Source organism: Centropristis striata, chromosome 13, assembly GCF_030273125.1.
Source record: "Centropristis striata isolate RG_2023a ecotype Rhode Island chromosome 13, C.striata_1.0, whole genome shotgun sequence".
In the NCBI taxonomy this organism is placed as follows: Eukaryota; Metazoa; Chordata; class Actinopteri; order Perciformes; family Serranidae; genus Centropristis; species Centropristis striata.
Window position 1 is genome coordinate 29,911,893 of NC_081529.1, and position 22,750 is coordinate 29,934,642.

The following is a 22,750-nucleotide window of genomic DNA, read 5'->3' on the forward strand; positions in this document are numbered from 1 at the left end:
TTAAACCTCATAACAGTGTATTAAGTAGTTGAAATGAGCCCTATCTTGGGGAAATTAATAATAAATATGATAATACAAATAATTGTATAATATATTTAGAATATATAGAACAATCTGAGTGGGTTTCTTCTGCATAACGAGTACTTTTTTTATACTTTAAGTACATTTTGATGCTGATACTTGTACTTTTAAGTAAGTTTTGAATGCAGGACTTTGACTCGTAGTGTAGGAATTTGAGTTTGGTATTAATACTTTTACTTGGGTAAAGGATCTAAATATTTTTTGTGTTTTTCATAACAAACAACTAACTGGAATTCTTATTTTTCTGACCTTTAGTGGTTTAATTTCTCACCATGCAGGATAATTATTTCATATGAATGATTATTACTGATGGACATAAGCTTAAATCATATCTTAAGTTATGGTCACACACTGGTGTTCATGCAACCAGTGCAAATAATGTTGTTGCTTAAACTTAACCTAGTAGATTTGATGCACAAACCCACATTTTGTGTGAAATAAACCTATCCAAGCAGGTCTGTTTCAAAGTGAACCACCACTATGGTCTATCAGACTGTTTGGTTTTCTTTTTATGCAAACAACTCTGTTTAATTAAACTCTCTTAAATTAAAACTAAAAGCCTTTCAGACCATTGCTTTTCATAAAAGTATGTGTTGGATATTTTCTGAAGCCAAGAAATTAAAACAACAACAACAACAACAACCACACTATATGAGCATTTATAGCTCGGACTGCTGATTATTTAAGGTAATTTTTATTCACTAATTTATCATTAGAAATGTAATACGGTAATAAACACAGCCTCTGATTGGTCGACAGACCGGAAAACGTCATGTACAGCTAACAACAACGATATCTTTCAACACGTGAAAATGGACATAAAACATTCAGAGATCGATGTCTCTTTATGGATTTACTTTTCAAAGTCTTCAAAAAAGTCTCCGCAATTCAAGGATGGATTACAAAACTTCTGAAATGGAAATGACCGGACCGCAGGGCTCACCTGTTAGCTTCTGGGCGAAAAAAGTAAGTCTTTTACATGCAGCAATGCATATATAATTAGTATGTTTTATTATATGCATGTACTTCGATTTTATATGACATCGTCGAGCAGAAGCTGACAGCATAGTAGGTCACACATTAGTTGCATCTTAGCACATTGGTCCATTTTGACAGGAGACCTGCAGCATCTACAGGTAGCCTACATCTAAAACAAAAAATAGAATATCATGAAAAAGTTCAATATTTTTGTTAATCATTTCAAAAAGGGAAACTCATACATTATATAGATTCATTATGCATAGAGTGAACTTTTTCAAGCCTGTATTTCTTGTAATTTTGATGATTCTGGCTTAGAGATAATGAAAACACAAAACTCAGTGTCTCAGAAAATTAGAATATTGTGAAAAAGTTAAATATGTGAGTCCTGGGTCAGTGGTGGTTTGGGGCCATGTCCTCTGCTGCTGTTGGTCCACTGTGTTTTCTGAAGTCCACAGTCAACATAGCAGCCATCTAGCAGGACATTTTAGAGTCTTCATGCTTCCACAAGCTCTTTGGAGATGCTGCTTTCATTTTCCAGCAGGACTTGGCACCTGCCCACACTGGCAAAGGTACCAAAAGCTGCTTCAATGACCATGGTGTTACTGGGCTGGACTGGCCAGCAGACTGGGCTGACCTCAACCCCATAGGAGTCTATGGGCTGTTGTCAAGTGGAAGGTGAGAGACACCAGATGAGCTGAAGGCTGCTATAAAAGCAACATGGTGCTGTAGGCTGATCTCCTCCATGCCACCAAGTATTAATGCACTAATTCATGCAAAAGGAGCCCAACCAAGTATTGGGTGTATAGAAATGAAGACACTTTTCAGAAACATGCCATTTGTGTTTAAAATATCCTTTTTTTCATTGATCTTATTTAATATTCTGAGACACTGAGTTTTGTGTTTTCATTATCTATAAGCAAGAATCATCAAAATGACAAGAAATACAGGCTTGAAATATTTCACTTTATGTATAATGAATCTATATAATGTATGAGTTTCACTTTCTGAAATTATTGACAAAAAATATTGAACTTTTTCAGGATATTCAAATTTTGTACCTGTAAGTTGGTTTAATGTGGAACATATGCAAATATATATTTGTGCAGAATTTGATTGGCATGAATAGCTTTTTTAATCAACCAAATGTACATTTATGTACAACCTTTGGAAATGTGTGTCATGCATGTGTATTGAAAAGCATGACAAATGCATTTGAGGTGGGATCTATTACCAAAATATGCATATTAATAAAAAAAGATGCATGTGGTGATCATGTTCTGCAACTGCTGAAGTAGAGTAGCCTTACTTACACCCTTTTAGTTCAGATCAGGCACTGCTTAGAGCCGCCTTCTTTTCTGGCAAACCTGCCAAGTTTGACTGAGGAGGACTAAGCAGACCTGTCAGATTCCCACCCAGGTTTTGCCACTTGTCCCTGAAAGCCCCAACTCTGTTTCTCTTTTCTGCCAAGTGATGGATGGCTGTTCTTAACTAAATACTGAAGAGCTTGCCATCTTGATACTTTCAAGGTTTTAGTCATAAATGTCACTAAATTGTTGTTATGTAAGATTTCCAAAAAAGAAAAAGATGACAGTGAAGAGTTTTTATTCTTGGAGGGATTTTGGATTTTGTAACATAAATCAAACACCAGAGTATCAGTTTACATCAAGGCTGAGAAATGCCTGGAGCTTTTATAACACAAAACTCTCTTCTGAAAGAGAGAAAACAGTTGCAGCCTGGCACACAGCAAAGAGTGTTATATAATACAATTAAATACTGTTCTCCCTCTCCTCTTTGTCCCCTTGTCTCCTTTTCTCTCTCTCCCTTACTCTTCTTTCTTACTTTCTCTCTAGCTTCCTTGCATCTCCCTTCATTCATTCTCTTCCCCCTGATGTGCTTTGTTATCTGACGGCCTTTGGCTGTGAATAGATAATGACTGTGCGAGAGGTTTTGTTTACCATGGATACCAAAGGATTAGAGTGATTACTACTGGTGCCAGTGTTGTAACAAGCCGGGGAAGCTTTCCACTGTGTATGGAGGTGCTGACAGTTATCCTGTACAAGATTAGAGAACTTGGATTATGGGTTGTTTTTCCTCACCTGGTGATGAGAGACTAGAAGAAAAGGCTGAACGTAACAGTGCCGCGACCCCGAGGAACAAGGCTGTCCTGGGCAGTGGTGGAAGAAGTATTAGGATCCCTTACTTAAGTAAAAGTACTAATAAAACACTGTGAAATTACTCCACTACAAGTAAAAGTCCTGCATTCAAGACTTACTGAAGTAAAAGTACAAAAGTATCAGCACCAAAATGTACTTAAAGTATCAAAAGTAAAAGTACTCGTTATGCAGAATGAACCCACTCAGATTGTTTTATATGTTCTAAATATATTATAAGATTATTTGTATTGATGCATTTATATAAGTAGCATTTTACTGTTGTCCAGATAGGACTAATGTTAACTACTTAATACACTGTTATGTTTTATAAATGTGTAATCATATTAAATATATGGTATTTTTTCATGTTGAATCTGAAAAGTAACTAAAGCTGTCAGCTAAATGTAGTGGAGTAAAAAGTACAATATTTGCCTCTAAATGTAATGGAGTAGAAGTATAAAGTTGCATAAAATGGAAATACTCAAGTAAAGTACAAGTACCTCAAGATTGGACTTAAGTACAGTACTTGAGTAAATGTACTTAGTTACTTCCCACCACTGGTCCTGGGTGACTGTAAAACACAGCCTCCATATTTCATTTGAGCTTTGGCTCGTTCATTCTTCAGAGTTATGTTAGCTGCAGCTCATGGGAAGCAGTCTCAGTGGTGGAAATGACGTCACTCTCTACCTTGACCTTTCACCTCGGTATTCCCTGATGCCTGTGGCGCTCCACAGAGGAAGATGGTTCCTCTGCCTCCGACTAAGCTCTCCTGTGGTCAGGGCCCGAGCCGGTGTTCAGTTTCACAGCGCCTCTCTTCTTGGCCCCAGCACAAATACACAACACCCTCTCCGATTGCACTTGATAATATTTATCCTCAATTATAATTCCACAGATATGGATTCTTGAGTGGAGTACAGTGGCAGCAGACAAAGCAAAGTGGCCTTGAGCCCCCGACGAGGCCTTGCAGAGGTGGGCTCCTGCCTGAACCCCAGACAATTCATGTTCTCTTCAGCAGTGGGGCAAAAATAAGCAATGTAGCCATTAAGAGCTCCAATGCATTGGAGAAACACTTGGCTGTATATTTGTCCTTGTGTTTAGTGCATGCATTGCTATAGTGAAACGTGAAACCAGCTGGAATACACACTAAGTGTTGCACGTGAGAGGTGGTCACAGTTCAAATAAATGAATCCAGCTTCTCGTGAGCTGCAGCTTCATCTGCATTAACCCCCACAACCAGTCAAAGATATGAGTATTAATGGCTTCAGTCGAACACAACGCCATAAACCATGGAGTCGTAAATCGGTCTAACACACACACACACAGTTAGGAGAAATATGCCTGAATAGAGAGACTCTCGTTAGTCTCACAACAAGACGGTGAATAGTTTCAAGAATGGGGAGTTTTTATATAACTCATTCATTAAGTTATGAATGGTGTCACCATGGGTTTTTATGGGTTAACCCATAAGAACCTATGGTGACACCCGTGTAACAAACACTTTAAATCTTCTAGAATCTCCCATATTCAGCTTTATGCTTCACCTTAACTCATTAAATCCATAAGCAACGTATATTCAACACCCTGGTGTGGTGGTTATGTGACTCTGACAAGAAGTGATATCAAAAAGCTTATTGAGGCCAAGTTTAAACCCATTTAACAATTCTAATCCGTTAATAGTGTGTCCTGTTTTGCATTTAACTTTTTCTGACCATATTTCCTGAACAAATTAAAGTCACAATTTTGATGTATGTTATGGAGATGCAAACAAAAAGGCAAATGGTTATTTGTTTTTAAAAATCAGAAAAATAATTTATTGTTAAACAGCACTATTAATGTCACAGTTTTGATGTATGTTGTGGAGATGCAAAGAAAAAGGCAAATTTGTGTCTCTGTAAGTAGATCATATCTATAGATCTAGATCCATAGTATATCATAAACGTAAATATCATAAACGCCCAATGTCACATCACAGATCTTTGACATTTAGGGGTAGGTGTTCTATGTGGTTCACTTGGTCTGTGATGTACCCCCCATCATTTTCCTTTAAGGATAACTGGGTCTGGGTTCTTATGGGTTAAGGCTAAATATAATTGCCACCACAGGGCATGTTTCAGCTACCAGACTTCATTCAGCCCACCTTTTGTGGGATTGTTAATACGACCAGGAATTTTAAGTCATAGCGACCACTCAAATAATTTTTACACTTCAGATTATCATTCAGCCATTCACAAGGTGCAGCCTGCTCATCAGTAATTAACCATGAACACAAAATCACCGATGGAGCAATTTGAGGTTTTATATCTTGCTCAAGGATACTTTGACTGATAGCCAGGGAACAAACCACCAACCTTCTGATCACTGGACGACTGCATGACCACATACATATTTAATTTACATATTTACATGTCGCTCCTCATTTGTTGTTAATGCTCAGGTGTGTGTGCATGATGTTATTTATTTATATTATAATAGTGGGGTGGCAGAGCTAACCTATTGTTCATTTTGTGATTAAAGCACCAAATTTGGTACATATATAGCTTAATATATTTGGAAACTGGATAGTTTGGAGACTGGATATTGGGCCATCGCATATTCGCAATCTGATCACCATGGCAACCAGGGTCTGAGTTTATGATGGCCCAATATCCAGTTTTGTTCCTAATATAATTATCAACACATCTGCCAAATTTGGTGCTTTTATCAAAAAATGAACAATTGTTATGATACATTAACCCTTTATCGGACAAAGAACTATATTTGGTAACTTTAGTGGATGTCAAAATGGGGTCCCCATGTCTCTCTGTTTGGTCGTAGAACCACATGGATTTCTTCCATCTAATCAGGCTATGTCACAGACGGTGACACCATGACATCTGACCAATCAGTATGATAATAATATTTTGAGAAAAAAGTTGCAAATTTACTAGATTAGAGTGGCAAATCTACAAGAAAAAAAGTCGCAGATTTAAGAGATTTAAAGTGGCAAATCTGCGCGAAAAAAGTAGCAGATTTACAAGAAAAAAGTGGAAAAAATAAATTTTTCCTTGCAGATTCACCACTTTAAATCTCATAAATCTGCTAATTTTATTCTCGTAGATTTGCCGCTTTAATCTCGTAAACTTTTTTTCTCAAAATATTACCCCCTCCCCTGGGTCCGTATGTTTTTTTTTTTTTTTTTACACATTCTGGCTGTATGTAATATCCTCCAATATTCTCTAGGGTTGAAATTTGGAGTTTGCAAGTATTTCAATGAGTGCCCTATTAAGGGTTAAGCTATGCCGCCCCACTATGATTATGATTGGTTGGTCTTGATGGGATTACTGGCCCATGGCCTGCAAGAGTCTAGGATACAAGTAATCATGTGATCCTTTGTTATCGGTTTTAGCATTTTTGAGTACTGATGAAATAAAGAGAAAAACATACACTAAATGTGCTACATGACATAATATGTTAGCTAACAGCTCTTCACGACATGGTGTCAGGCTAACCTCTGATTGTTATGAAGGTCTTATAATAATGCATGCATCCAATCTCTGTAGTACATAAAGAGCAATGTTTGACTTGGCCAATCAGACAGTACATACATCCCATTAGCTATGGGCCTTATTGCCTGAGAACTGTTGCACCCCGTATGTCTTGTGATCATCCGTCTCATTTCCGGTCAGCCAGCATCCAGTATAAGCTGGAGCTCTGACAGAGGATCAGCCTGTGATTTGTTGGTTGTCTTGGCTATTAGAGATGGCATCAGAGGATTGAGGATTTTCTAGCAGGGGAAGTAGATGGAAATAATGAGGGGAAGGAACGGCTGCCAGCCTCTGCTTTTTTAACCTGCGCACACATAGAGAGATCTGTGTGTAATGTTGTTGTTACTGGCAAGGCCTATTTTGGGCAAGTCAGCACTAGCCTGTGATGCCCAGGAACGACATGCGTGTCATTTCCTGCCAGGGGCAGTCATTTGGTTATTACTGCTGCTCACTGGCAGCCCGCTCATGTTCTGTCTCTGATTTCCAAAATGAAACATGTATATTTTTCTTCTGTCGACAGCAGCAATATTTCCAGGCAAATCAGGATTGAGAAGGTTTGGGGTTTTACAAAACTTGAGTTTATATTGCAACATATGAAATGTCTGAATCAGGCCATTTATAAATATGCTCCTGAAGTGCTTGTGGCTTTGAAAAATAGCCTGTTTACTCTACCTTATAATGCCCCGTAGCTTGGATTTCCAAACTGTATACATAAAGCTTGCCCAAACAATACAGACTAATTACAATGTATCTTGAGTTACATGATGTTTAGCTGGTGATAACAGGAAGGTCACATGTAATTAAATGTTATTAATGAGCCCACTGACTAAAATGAATGTTGTTTGAACTTTCAGTATCTAAAAGTAAATCCACTCCACCTTTCTTTCCGAATGTGATTTATAGAATTCAATGGCCTGATGGGGCCACTGTCTGCTTACATTACATTCAACTAATAGATAGATAGAAATATGGTTTTATGTGAAATATGAGGCTCATTCTCAGTGAGATTTATTCCTAGTGTGCACAACACACACAGACACATCCTTTGATTGTAAATTGAGCTGTAAACAGTATGACATTCGGTGTGAACTTTTGGTTATTACTGCAAGATTCCTTCATTAACAACTATTTTGATCAGCCATGGTTGCAACACCTTCTGTTTCAGCATCTAAAACTCCCTAAATTTTGTGTCAGTAATCTCAAATTTTGACATAAAATATCCTTATCTGTCTACTACAACTAGCAATGTTTCCAACTTTTCCAGCCATATCACAGAAATAATAAAAACAATCTCAATACTGGGAGTTCGATTGTTACAAACATTACTTCTGGGGTAACTTTGAGAAATAAATATGAAGTAATAAAAATGTGATGACACCAAGTTTTAGCAGTGAAGAATTCACTGCTGAATAATAAATATTAAACTAATGACTGTCTTCCACAATAAAGTAAATACTGATACTTTTGAATAACTTTTGAATAACTTTCTGAAATAACATATGCACCAAACGAAGAACAGCTTCATTGTGTTTGTGGTGCTGATATTTACATGAAATGATTGTGACAATGTGATTTATTCTTGACAGATAAAGTGTATATCTTCTCAAAACTTTATTAATAATAATAATAATAATAAACTTTATTTGTATAGCACTTTTCTTAACAAAGTTACAAAGTGCTTTACAGGCAAGAAATAAAAGCATAGTGGAAGACAGAAAAAATTACAATAAAACAACAAAGCAAAGTAAAGTGCAATGCAGACAAGTTGGAATCACAAATGACAAAACAAAGAAAGTGGCACGAGCTGGGGGAGAAAACAACAACCAAGAGATTAAGTAGTTAAAAAGGCTTTGCGATAGAAGAAAGTTTTCAGTAGGGATTTAAAAGAGGCTAGAGATTAATTGGTCTCTTCCAAACATATCACAATGAAAATGAAACCACAATTAACAGAGGATTGTGTCTGAAAACTAAATTATTCCAACTTTGTGTAATTTCTTAATATGTAGTTCATATGCATATCTATATGCAAATAGGTCATTTAGTTGTAATTATTTATTTCTCCAGATATTACAACCATCCCTCCTCCATGTAGCTGTAGCAGCATGGTGGTTTAAATTGGCATAAATGAAATACCTACATTTTACCTAAGAAACTGCTCTTTAATATAATACAAGTTACATAATTCTAACTTTAAAAGTATCAGTACCAATCGAATGATATACTTGGTCCAAAACATTACTTTCACACCAGGCGGCAACCTCCGGGTCTGAGCAGGCGGCAAACCTGGAAGTGCCTTAAGCTGCATTCTTCCAAAAATTCCAGCAGGGGGCAGGGTTTGGCTGCAAAAACATTTCTGTCCATTTCAATTTCAATGCAAAATGAGAAAACTTCTCACCTGATTTATTACCTCAGAATTTTTTTTAGGACAACACTATGGTCTCAATCGCTAGTAAAAAATCTTCTTCAAGACAATATGATGTTAATAGTGTAAATAATGGCCCCATTTAGAAGAAAATAGAAGATAAAGAATCATATGATTTGGGGCGTGGCTACCTTTGATTGACAGGTAACTAACCAGGCGAGCATCATCAGGAGAGAAGCAGAACAATCCACGGCAACGTGTCAATAAAGTTATATATAACGTTATATAGATATAAAAAAAGGACGTTTACTGGTGTGGTCTCATATCTTTGACCCTTTCACTGTTTTTTCACTTAATGACAGTTTATTTGAACATTTTGTTCAGTAAAAATGTCTTGTTCAGCATTTGGTTGGACTAACAGACACTCCAAGGAGTCGCCGTTCATTTTTCTTCGGTAAGTAACATATATTTTGTTTTTGTTTTTTGCTAGCCAAAATGAACATTCCAGTTAATGCTAACATGAATTAGCAGCGGCTTCGCTTAGTCAGGTTGCCACTGTATAGAGGCGTGTAGTCAGTGATCAGATCCCTCTCCTCCTCCACAGTCCAAATATGGTCTGCTTCCCGTATCGGAAACAAGATGGCGACGCAAAATGGCGACGAGTGTAACGATGAACTCGATGCTTCCAACGGGCCACAAACCAATGGGTGACGTCACGGTCACTACGTCCATTATTCATATACAGTCCGTGCTTTCTCTCCCCCATGTCCAGCTTTTATTATGTTTTTTCAACGTATTTCTATACAGTCTGTGCTTCATAAATGGTAATCAGTTGAAGTGACTCAGTGATAAGATGACTCTGAAGTCATCCCGTCTTGGTGAGAGTGATGCTGTTACAACCATCCCTTTGTTAGAATGATTCTCCCCTAATTGAAGAAGATCAAACACAAAGCCTTGACTCATTCCACTCAATTTACTGGCCTCTTTTTTGTTGCTTTGATTTCCCATTATTTAGCACCAAAAATGAAACAAAAGAGACTTGCACTAAGAAAAAAAAAAAAAGAGCCTTGAAGTTTGTAAGCGGCAAGTGGTTCTCCCTCCCAGGGCCCCACAGCTGAGCATCAGTATTCCACAGCCATCAGATAGTTGGCTTGGTTGATAGCACAGCCGGTGATGTGGGCTGCGGGCCAATAAAAGACTAATGGCTGAATTACTGGCCACAAGCAGCTGGCCCCATCAACCAATAGACACAATGAGGGTATATGTGTTTGCACTCTATGCACTTTTGAAAATCATGATGATGGAAGAAGTGAGTTGGTGAAAGTACTGTGTGCTCTTGGTGCTGTGAGAGGAGACTGTGATACAGCAGGAGAACAGCCCTGGGACGTCAGAATACACTCAAACTGTTAAGAAAGAGGAGGGAGTATCATGTTCGCCTCTTGACCTCGGGGTCTCCGTGTCGGTTGAGAGGTTTTACAGTGGATAACAGTAATGAGCTCATGAAAATGGAAGATACTATACATGAAGTTTGGCCAGATATAAAGTCAGCATCTCCTGCAAGCAACGCTCCTTGATTTTCTAGTTTTTAATTGGTTTCTAAAGCTACAGCAACTGTTTACCTGAGCTGGAAATAACAAACAAGACCACAACAGATTTACTCAATTCCACATTAGACACACACGCATCAAAACTGCGATTTATTAACTCGAAGTAGACGGAAACGCAGGTCATGTTGTAGTTTGTGTCTTCAACCTCCCCCGACTAATTGAATGGACTTTATCAGTTGTGCTGGGGCTCTGTGCAAACTGTTAAACTCCTCGAGGCGGAGAGGATGAGCAGAGGTGGAGGAGGAGAGGTGATAACCTGTGACGGCCTCTCGCCCACACAGATATCACACAACTGTCTCCTAACTGTGAGATAACCAAGGTCAGCTCAGCTTAAGGAAGTTGTTGTTTAAGCAAAATGAGAAACTTGGAATAGGTTTTATATGGGTATTGATCGTTGTGTGATTGTTTTAAACCCATGCACACAGGTTAAAAACACACTTTTAGTTGCTGCTGTTGCAGGAACTACCATGGAAGAGTTTTTAAATACTTTAGCAGGTGTGTCTGTCAGGTGTTGTCACAGTTGTCGTGTTTTTACATCAACACACAGCTCTGCATTGTGAAGATTCACATGTAAAAAGCTTAATGAAACACCTGCACATTAAAGTTTTCACGCTCACTTGAGGTTTTTTTGTCTCTTTCGAAAAATAGTTAATGCGTTAAATGGGATATTGAAATACATTTTCCGAATAATTAGCAAACATTTTACCCACATGACCGATCAGCTGTTTCCGGTCTGCCGGATGATTAGCTCACATGAAAGAACAATTATGAGTTCTCTAACAACATTTTTTGTCTTGTGGGTGGCCAAATTATACAATAAGCAACCTCTTTTTTTTTCTCTTCTCCTTTTACTGTTTAGTAAAAGATTAGCCTACAGCAATACATTAAACTGCCATCTTCAGGCGAAAGTACGTCAATGCAGCTTTTTTTTTCGCTCTTAATGTCGCTAATTGGCATTTTATTTAATGCTACATTTCAAATGTTGCCTCAACTGAAATACGGCTTGTGATAGCATCACAACTGTACAATGTGTCATGACAAAACTTTACAGGTGTGCAGTTGACATCAAATTGAAGGCTAGGTTCAAAATTAGGTGTGGTCCAAGCAATCGGCCTTCCTACCATCCTAGGTAGGAAATAGGGAACGCCCCCCAACTTAACGTCCCTCATTCCATTCGTCGTCCCAACTGGTGTGATCTCATTGTAGGATGGTCTCTAGTGGTTTTTGTTCATGTTAATGGTGTGTGATAATCCTGATCATTCACTCATTCATTATCCTTAACCGATTATCTGCACGGGTCGTGGGGGTTGGAGCCGATCCCAGCTGACATTGGGCGAGAGGCGGGGTACAACCTGGACAGGTCGCCAGACAGAGCTGACAATCACGCTCTCATTCACACCTACGGGCAATTTAGAGTCTCCTATTAAACCTAAGTGCATGTTTTTGGATTGTGGGAGGAAGTTGGAGTACCTGGCGAGAACCCACGCCGACACGGGGAGAACATACAATGCAATGCAAACTACACACAGAAGGGCCACAGGCCAGAGTCGAACCAATGACCCTCTTGTTGTGAGGAAAAAGTGCTAGCCACTACACCACTGTGCAGCCCAATCGTGATCATATCATTTGAAAATATATATTTATTATTTATACTTTAGGGATAATTTGCTGGGACAAAGGACGGGAAACCTGCGATAATGTGGATATACCTCAGTAAGGTTCCACATTATCAGATGAGTTTTCAGTTTATCAGTGTATAATATATTGCCCCGTCAGTGTTTCGTGATCCGCTTTGAAAACAAGTTTAAGATTCCAGGGGGAGGAGACGGGCAGTTTGTCATTATAAGGACATTTAGACACATCAGTAGATCCTGTTCAGTCCTCTGGGTCAAACTAAGGACTCAGCCGCTCTCTGAGTCGGGCTCACTGTGTCAGACCTTGACACCGGACCAAAATCTGGTCAGCCATGTAAATCTCTGACATACGTTATGCAGACGATCTCAAAAGAATAACATTAATAAATCTGGTAATAGCCAGGGTGGAGGAGAAGGGGGGCTGCTTTGGGGGGGAAATAGTGAAACAAAAATCAAATAAGTATTTCATTTCCTTTTGAACTTGAAGTGGAGAAGCCTCGGCGTGCGCCTGCTTTACATCACAGTGTGATGACTTTACCACACAGCCTTCTCCCCCTCTTTGGACTCATCCATCTGGAGGTCTTTAGTGCAGATAAGCAGACAATGAGGGATCAGAGTTCATGCCAGAGAGGTGTTTAACATACTGTCTCCCTGGCTGCAGAGCAAGAGCTGCCATTTAATCACCTGTCGTAAGGAGAGACACAGAGAGAGATGGGGCTGTGTCGTTTTCTCATGCTGAGAGGATTTATGGCCCTCTGTGCTGAAAAAGGATATTCTGTTGATCTGTTTCTACCTGTAAATCTATCATTTGTATAAAGAACCACAAGATCTTAATATTTCAACAGAATGTTCCCATTTGGGACTTTCCTCCGAGTTCAGAGGAGCTATCAGAGATTTATATCTGCTCCATACCTATACATCTTCTCCCTGCACTCCTTATGATCTTTATCCATGATAACAGACAATTTATCTCCCCATTGCTTATCACTGACAGGACCCATTCCTCCCAGCACATTAAATAAACCTAACAGCCCTGTTAAGTTTCTGCAAAACATATCAAAACAAACATGGATATATGTATGGTTTTGTTTTGAGCAGCAAAAAAAGTATCCTTGGGCTGTTTTTGAACCTATATTGCACACTGAAAAACATATTATTTTACAGATCAGATCATTACAGAAGTGCAATGCATTCACTCGAAATAAATTATAAATATATATAATAGTTTTAGAATTCTTAGTTTTTATGTGGCGAAAAATCCAACCCTTTTTTTTTTAATTAATAAGACAATTATCAGATTTTTCCTGAATAAATAATGCTTTTTATGGATTAATGAAATTATATTTATTTATTATTTATTAATATATATATTTTTTGATACATAAAATCTGTAGCAGATTTGCTTTTAAAAAACAGCTGTTTAAAAAATATATTCATATTATTATTGACATAATTATGTCATGAATTCAGAAAAATCAGGGAATGATTTTTCCATGAAACATAGAATTCCGAGATAAAAATCTATAGTAAAAACAAAACAAAACAAAACAAAACAAAACATATTTGCTCCTTTGAATTGTCATTTTCATAAAGCCTGATATTTGTGCGCTGAAAATATGAAAAAATATCTCTGAAATCTGTGAATCTAAATCGAATCTAAAGGATAAAGAAATAATTTCTCTTGGTCAGTGTGACTGCTCCATATAAGTCTCTACTGAGGCTCCTTAAGTGTTGTTGTGATGGCTGTATTTGTATTTAATTGTTTATGTTAACTGTGTTTAAATGCTGTAACCTGTCACTTTTTATGCTGCTTTCTTGGCCAGGTCTCTCTTGGAAAAGAGATTTTTTAATCTCAACGAGACTTTTACCTGGTTAAATAAAGGATATATACATTTTAAATAATCCTTTAAATCAGACAGTCAGAGAGCTGGCTCTAACCCAGACACAAACAGAAGTTCATACATTAACATACACACAGTCAGCACACACATAAAGAAACACAAAACAGCCGGAATTTGCGTTCTATAGCGCAGACATACTTAGTTATTCCCAACCGGTGGCTCATATTCCTGTAAGGGAGCTTCTATTAACAAACAAAAAAGACACTTTCTCTTGTTTTTTCAGAGCCTTTGTCCAGTAATCAGCAGAGATGTGGAAAGGTTGTTGATACTAATGCTGTACGGCAGAGCCTTCCGACGCGCCGCTGATGGACTGTTTGCTTGGACAGTTCTCCTGCGATTGAGAGGTGATGATGGCCAGAGGGAAGTTGTCAGTCAGAGTTGGCCGGTGCTGCCGGTGCTAACAGGTGTGAATGTGTCACTGTCTCCATGCATTTAGCTGAGCTGCATGAAAATGCACATGTTCAACAGCTGCAGGGAGAATGTGTATATATGTGTATCCTAATAGTAGGGTGGTGGGATTATTCTCTGAGGGGAGGAAGCCCCGTATCCCTCCCTCTATTTTCTGTGAGTCTGTCAGCGCTGCAGCTCCTCGGGGTCTCAATATAGCCAACCAATATGTCAGCTAAATTCTGCTCCTATGGGTGAAGGCATTATTGGTCCGGAGGTGACCGGAGAGCTGCGGAAAGGCTTGAGTCACCCGGTATGTCCCCGATAAATAATAAAAGTCAGTTAGCTGTGCTGCCGGGTATTGGTAAAGCCAATTTGACTTCCAGCCAGAAGGAGCTCTGGGTTTCCAGTGGATTTTTGTAATATGGCTAAAACTTGTGGTTTTGCACTGGCCAGCCATATTATTTACGGCACTGTCTGAGCTCAAAGAAGCAGCAACTTGAGCTTTATTCTGCGCAGATTGTGGTCCGACTGTGACCTTTAGGTTGTAAGTCTGAAATCCAATGCACTGCTATTAACGACTCACTATAAATAGTATTTTGGCTAAATACCGTCTACATGCTTGCGGTCTGAATAAAACAATAATAAAGCAATGCTTGAAATTGATGGTTAGATGCATTTTAGACTGATTTTGAACGCATGGTATATGAATTAATCATAACCCATAGACACAGCGATGGACGTGCTCAGGCATTATGGGGGCGCTAACCACGACCCCCCACCCATCAGCATGTACCTAAAAAATGTATAATATGGTCATTTAACTTACCACAAATCCATTTTGAATTAAAACATGTTAAGTTACTCCATACATACATAAATTATTCAAATTACTAGTTGCTGGACGTCCCTGGATACAGCACATTGTTGCATATGATCAGAAATGTGTTTAGTACAACCCTGATTCCAAAAAAGTTGGGACGCTGTGGAGAACATAAATAAAAACAGAATCTTCAGAATGATTGTATATATTTTCAAAAAGCAAAAATTGTGGCTCCTCTGTAGAGATTGCATGTTCTCTGTCTACGTGGGTTTTCACCGGGTCCTCCAGCTTTCTCATACAGTCCAAAAACATGCAGCTTGAATTTAATTGGTTACTCTAAATTGTCCGTAGGAGTGAATGAGAGCCTGAATGGTTGTCTGTGTCCATGTGTCAGCCCTGTGATAGTCTGGCGGCCTGTCCAGGGTTGGGCTATTTAAAACAAGGTCACGAGGTAGTAAATTGTGACCTCATTTTAACAACTTGTTCCCTCGTTTGGAGTAATTTGTTCCCTCGTTTTAGTTCATTTGTTACCATGGTGTACATGGGAAGACCAAAACACACCTGATCATCTACCAAGACAGTCTGGCTGCAGACCTGCACAGACGGGCACTGTGGCAGCCTTGACTGGCAGCACAGGAAGTGACGCAATAATTAAAAAAATAAATAAAAGTTTAAGTAATTTAAGTCACGACTCGACATTGTAACGTGGAAATATTTATAGATCGTTTATATATTTGTTTGAATCCTCTACTGTTGGCGCACAAAGTAGTAACTTGTAGCCTCGATTTTATTTCTTTCTCTCAGGCGGCAACCTCCTGGTCTGAGCAGGGAGGCAAACCAGGAAGTGCCTTAAGCTGCATTCTCCCGACAATTCCAGCAGGGGGCGCTAAGTGTGGCTGCAAAAACATTTCTGTCCTTTAATTTCAATGCAAAATGAGAAAATTTCTCACTTGATTTATTACCTCAGAAATTTTTTTTAGGGCAACACTATGGTCTCAATCGCTAGTAAAAAATCTTCTTCAAGACAATTTGATGTTAATAGTTCAAATAATGGCCCCATTAAGAAGAAAATAGAAGAAAAAAGAATGGTATGATTTGGGGCGTGGCTACCTTTGATTGACAGGTCACTAACAAGGCGAGCCGTCATCAGGAGAGAAGCAGAACAATGCGTATCCACAGCAATGTGTCAATAAAGTTATATATAACGTTATATATAGATATAAAAAAGGATGTTTACTGATTTGGTGTCATAATTCAATCGTTTCACACTGTATTTCACTTAATGACAGTTTATATGAACGTTTTGTGCATTAAAAATGTCTTGTTCAGCGTTTGGTTGGACTAACAGACACTCCAAGGAGTCGCTGTTCAGTCTTTTGAGGTAGGTAACAAAAGTTTTGTTTTTCGTTTTTTGCTAGCCAAAATGAACATGCCAGTTAATGCTCCAGTTAATGCTAACATGAATTAGCAGCGACTTCTCTCAGTCAGGTTGAGGTGTAGAGAGGCTGTAGTGAGTGATCAGATCCCTCTCGCTCCTCCACAGTCCAAATATGGTCTGCTCCCCGTATCGGAAACAAGATGGCGACGTGTGTAATGCTGAACTTGATGCTGCAAACGGGCTGTTCACAAACCAATGGGTGACGTCACGGTCACTACGTCCATTATTTATGGACGTAGTGACATATCTATGCTTTCTCTCCCCCATGTCCAGCTTTTATTACGTTTTTTCACAGTGACTTTTGAAGAATCATGGTTGTATATTGTCACTAAGCACACTATTGCACAACACTCAGTCAGAGGGTGATATCAGGCCACTGGATCTGACACCAGCATGGACACAGTAACACTCACTGTATGTTGCACTGCCTTTGCTATGGAAACTGCCAGTGGTGTACTGACACAGCATTTCACTCACATGTGGTCTGCAGGGTGACTCTGTCTTATCCGAGAGACGTCAGCCTTCCTAATCACCACATCGTCCTGAGGAAGATGGAGGGCGCCAGGGGATGATGGCATGCCCGCTGTGACAGCATGAGACAACATGAGGTAATCTTTCCTCTGGGGAACTCCTCCCTGTGCTCAGCCTTATAGGGCTTGGCAGGAGCCAGTAATTGACAGTTAGACAGTGTAACAGAATGACTGAGGTCTTTTTTTTTTCATATTTTCTGCTCATGTGTAAACCACTTTCATTTCTGCCCAGGCGTTACCGTTGGCATCCGCCAATTTTTTGCATCTTTGACGTCAATATTTGGTTTTCTCTTTGATGCTATAAATGGCTCATTTGGTTTTTGCCTGGACTGTTGAAATTCATACATTATGCTCTGTCACATCCAACAAAGCCAAACTAGGACATACAAACTATATAGTTTTGGTTGCTTAAAATAAGTATGTTTGACAGAAGTAGACATTTGTTAAGTTTCATAACATCTTGGCCAGCCAAAAGCCTGAACAGTAAATTGCATGGTGGATAGATTTACTCTCAAAGCTTCTTAAAGACTGTATCCTCCATCTCCTCCCTGCAGCATTACCTGTTGTTTTCTAACTATTAAATAAAACACAGGTACACAGAAAAGCTTTTTTCTTCTGATGTTTTAATCATAATTTTCCACGGACCTTGAAATTCCAAAACGCTTTCACTGACAGAAACTATCCGCTTTTTCCCCTTAAAACATCTGTTAAAGTTAACCTTGATGAAAGTATTGGCTGCACATTTAGCCATTGTTATTTCTCTGAGTTTTTCTACGAAGAGAATAATGATCTGTGCAAAGCAAACTCCATGCACCCAGCAAAAACTAATAGCATTGTTAAACCATCAATTAAAACACCTTTACAAAAAGAAAACAAATGCAGGGAACATTGTGATCAGGAATTAGCCTTAGTTGTATTGTTCTTGTTACAGGAATGTATGAGACAGAAAGAAAGAATGTAAGAAGCCTTGAGGCCAAACTGTAACACCACAACTTCTCTGTGCTTTCATCTGAAAGAGCCAAACCTTTATCCTGTCTTATCCCAACTGAACAAATAATCTATTCTTATCTGTTCTTTGTAAATCACAAAAACAAAGGCAAGTCAAAGTGCTTGATTTGAAGCATAACAGACATTAAAACAACATGTCTTAGTAGACAATCAGCATACATTTTCATTGCATTCAAGCAATGGTGTGCAGGTTTCCCCTCTGTATTCAGGGGTAATTTAGGAAGTAAATTAGGTTTAATCACTATAAACAAACACTCACACACAGTATGATTAATGGGCTGGTTTTGGATCTTAAATGACATGTATATTAAAATGAATACATTATGCATAAAGCACAGATATGCCAATAAGTGTCTGGACGCTTAAAACCATTTTTAACTGAATTTGTCTCACTGATTACACAGTTAAAATGTCTTTTGCTTTCCACAAAAAGTGGGATTTTAACTATCATAAAAAGTTGAGTCCCGGCTTTACAGCCTTGTTGTGAACTTAAATTTTAAAAAAAGATAATTTCTCTCTCTTGCAGTACCCTTCCTGATCTAGTGATGGCAATCTGGCTCCATTCAAACAGGTACACTCACACACTGCTTAACAAGTTTTTAAATGGGCCTCTGTCCCAGCATGTTCAGTCCAGGAAAAGGAGAATTACAATAAGTTATTAAGATGTATTGACACCAGATGTGCCCTGCCCCTGTTCTCGAGCTGGAGCAAAAAGGTCCAAGCACTAATTGGGCCATCTGACCAGCCAACATGGTTCAGAAGCAGTCAATTGACACATGCACATATGAATACATGCATGTATGTATGTATGCACACATGCATTTCTGTGGCCTCACGCCTGCAGGTTTCACTAACAGACACTGATTTCATTGAGTAGCCGCTGTGAACAATGCAGAAATAAGCCATATTTGATTTATGTTTGGAGTGAATACAGTGCATTTATACATCCAAGTAACCAACATTTAAAAAAATGAAATAAATAGTAATAAAAACAACTATAATAATAAATCAAAATCTTGGTAGATATAAATGTAGCACTTAAAACAGTTTGCTTATTTCATAAGTTAATGTACTTCTGCATGATTTTGGTCATTTTTATTTGAAATATTTATGGTTGAAATGCACTTATTATACATCACTTTTAATACAAATATCAGCAAAAAAAAGTCATGTAAAATTCTGACTTTCAACAAACAAATGCTAAGAAACATAAAATAAGTTTGCCATAATAATCACAAATTCATTCTTGTTGCATTTTAAGAAATAGATTTACCCCTATTTTCATACACAGAGAAAACCAAATATTGGTAAAATCTGACATAATAATATGCAGTTCAACACATCACTGCTGCAAACAACAGCTTCAGAAAACACCACCTACTCTGCAAAGCTTTAAATTGGATTAAATGTATATATGAAGTACAAGTTTGTATATTTCAGGTCACTGAGTGTGTTTTTTCCACTGATTGATTGCTGCATGTTTGAGTATGTTCCCAGCCCCACACTCAGTTGTAAACCTTGGCTGTTTCTATAACTGACGGTGGTGTGTGGGGTCAAAGGTTATCAGCAAAAGTCTGACTGACTGAGCTCCATTCAACACAAACCCAGGCTGAAAACAAATGTCCCTGCCATGACACGCATTTAAATACCCCCCAGGCTGTTTATGTAGATCTTCCACATGCATCTGTGTTTGTGATGTGTTCATTTTGCATAATGGCCACTGAGGTCTTCCTTCAAACTGCAGGACCTGGCTTTGATCCCCACTGAGATTATACCTGTCACAGTATCCTTTCACTGCTCCGCTGCTTCTCCAAACTGTCTGGTCTTGCACATCAAACCTCTTTATTGTTCAACACCTGTAATTATACCGCAGTTGCTAACTGTCAGAGTACTGGACACACACATGTAAACAGTGGACGTCTAACTATTATTAACTGACTGGCAGTTGGACACATTTCGGGATCTGAACAGAGACAGTGTTGTTGTTGTTCGCACACAGAAATGAACTGAACATTCTTTTACTGCTTTTACATACAAAGCAGGACCTCTACACAGATGCCTTTTGTACTTTTTTTTGTTTTGTTTTGTATGTAAATGACTATGTAGTCCCTTGGGTAGTAGATTTGCAGACCAGCAGTAGTTATAACAGGGTTCGTACGGGTGCTTGAAATCCTTGAAAATGCTTGATTTTTAACGTTGAATTTCAACGTTTGAAAAGTGCTGGATTAAGTGCTTGTAAATGCTTGAAATTCTTACTGCATTTCTCTTGCAATCTGACTATAGATAACCGCATTTTCAGTGGAAAAAAAAAAAGTAAACTGAATAGCTTATAGCCTATCTCCGCCTGGGTCTTCTTGTTTCTGAGATGTTTCTTGTTGCTCTACCCTGTATCTTCTTACTGAAGGGAGTTTTTCAAATTCCTAGTGGATGTGAGGGCTCCTGAAGTAGCCTATTTGTGGTTCTTTCCTCCTAGTTTGGGTCGTGTTTAGTTCCACCAGCTGCTGGTTGATGATTTTTGTGAGCTTCCTTTTGCTCCTAGCCCCTAGATTCTCAAACTAGTATGTTTTATGAGATTAGCCACCTACTTTTAGTTGTTAAAAGTGTAATACCATTGCTGGTGGTATGATTAAGTGAAATTACCCCTTTTAGTAATGAAGTACTCATCTAAAACATGCCATTTACAACCATTGAAAGGTACTGGAAAAGCTTCAAAATGGACCTTGAAAGTCCTTGAAAAGTGCTTGAATTTGACCACTGAAAAAGTGTACGAACCCTGTGTATATATAATGTCATTTAATATGATATACTGTAGCTGTAGTTAAGTATTAAACTAAGTATTGCACATTCACACTATTCTGAAAGTATTACCAAAGGCTTTTATTTTCATTACATGTCTTCCTTTACCCCATAGAAGTGGCACAATATGAAAAGAAACTATATAAACTACCGTTAAAATACCGAAGGATCTGCTTATGTGCATGAACGCAGCATTCAGGACACTCAGCAGGACGTCTTTTTATTGCTCATAATATGGGCTAAAATCATTTGTTCAACAGTAGTTGAAAACCTCCTTGGCTTCTAGTGGGCAGGAGGGGGCTGAGACTTGGCCAGTGTTAAAACGGCAATGTGGGCCCAAGGTGCCATTAGTGGCTGTGGAGCAGCTGGAAGTGATTCCAAAAACATGGTGAGGAGGAGGCAGTTTAAAACCACATGGTTTCAACTGGGTTTTCACACTGTTCTTGGCAATTTACAACTAATGGCTCCCGCAGCCTCGATGTGATTTTTGTTTGTGCTCGGCAAGAAAGACAACAATGACGACCGAAATCAAAGATGTGTAGCTGCAGTTTAATGCACAGCGCGGCAGCACGGCTACTGTATCGTAGGTGTTAATGGGCTTATGGAGGGTATATGATCCCACATGGAGAGTGAAGGAAGGCCATCTGCTTCCTGTCTCTGACCCAGAGAAAGTTTGTTTAGGGTGTCCAAAAGTGCTGCCTTGACTTTAGATTTAGCATGTTGTTTTTATAAAAGATTTTTTACATGTGACGCTTGCTTAAAACAGATGAAATCAAAGTAATATTTTGCCACTAGTCAAGGAAATAGCTTTTCTTTTAATCTAGATATCGAAAGTGGTGAAAAATTCCACATATATAGTGATTTATTGTGAGGTAGTTAGATTTGTATAAAAATAGCTCTATAAATTAAGTTTATTATTGTATTTATCTCTAATGAAATTAACACCACACATTTCCAGAAGCCAACATCAATAGCTTAAATCCAAACAGCTGGATTTGGTGATGCATAAACACACCATAAACATCTGCAGCCTAATGCAACGACACAGCCGGATCTCAACCGGCAAAAACACAGTTTCTCTGATAGGACTCTTGTGCGTAATCTTACGGTCTTGTACCGGTGGAAAGCACCTAAACTGTCTCTCATTTCGAGGCTTTTGTGCTTGTCTGTCTGTTATACAGTAGAGAAGGTAGACAGGCCTGTTTAAAAAGCCCACCTGAATAAACTTCCTGTGCTATCCTGCTCTAATTATGGGATTATCCCTCAGGAATTCTTATGAATACAGCAACACACAGCGATACACACACATGCACAAAGAAACGCACAGTTTTGATAGTTTGGTTCGGAATTTGCAACATGTTGTAACAGTAAATTGGCAGTATAAAATAATAGTAATAGCACTTCTAAAATTACGCATAAGTGCAATGAAAGTGCTTTAAATGTGGGCTAATTGAAAAGAGCAACATGTCTATAAAATAAAGTCTGTGTAAAGGAAAATATGTTTGGACTCATCCTTTAAACGACT

The 22,750-nt window shown here is 38.5% G+C and overlaps 1 long non-coding RNA gene across 1 annotated transcript; it reads left to right on the forward strand.

The window, feature by feature from the left end:
- The first annotated feature begins 925 nt into the window (after positions 1–925).
- LOC131983811 (uncharacterized) lies at positions 926–18,995 on the forward strand. Its single transcript, XR_009395495.1, has 3 exons — positions 926–1,047; positions 17,382–17,499; positions 18,956–18,995. It is a non-coding gene; the product is annotated as an uncharacterized LOC131983811 (long non-coding RNA).
- Positions 18,996–22,750: the final 3,755 nt, after the last annotated feature.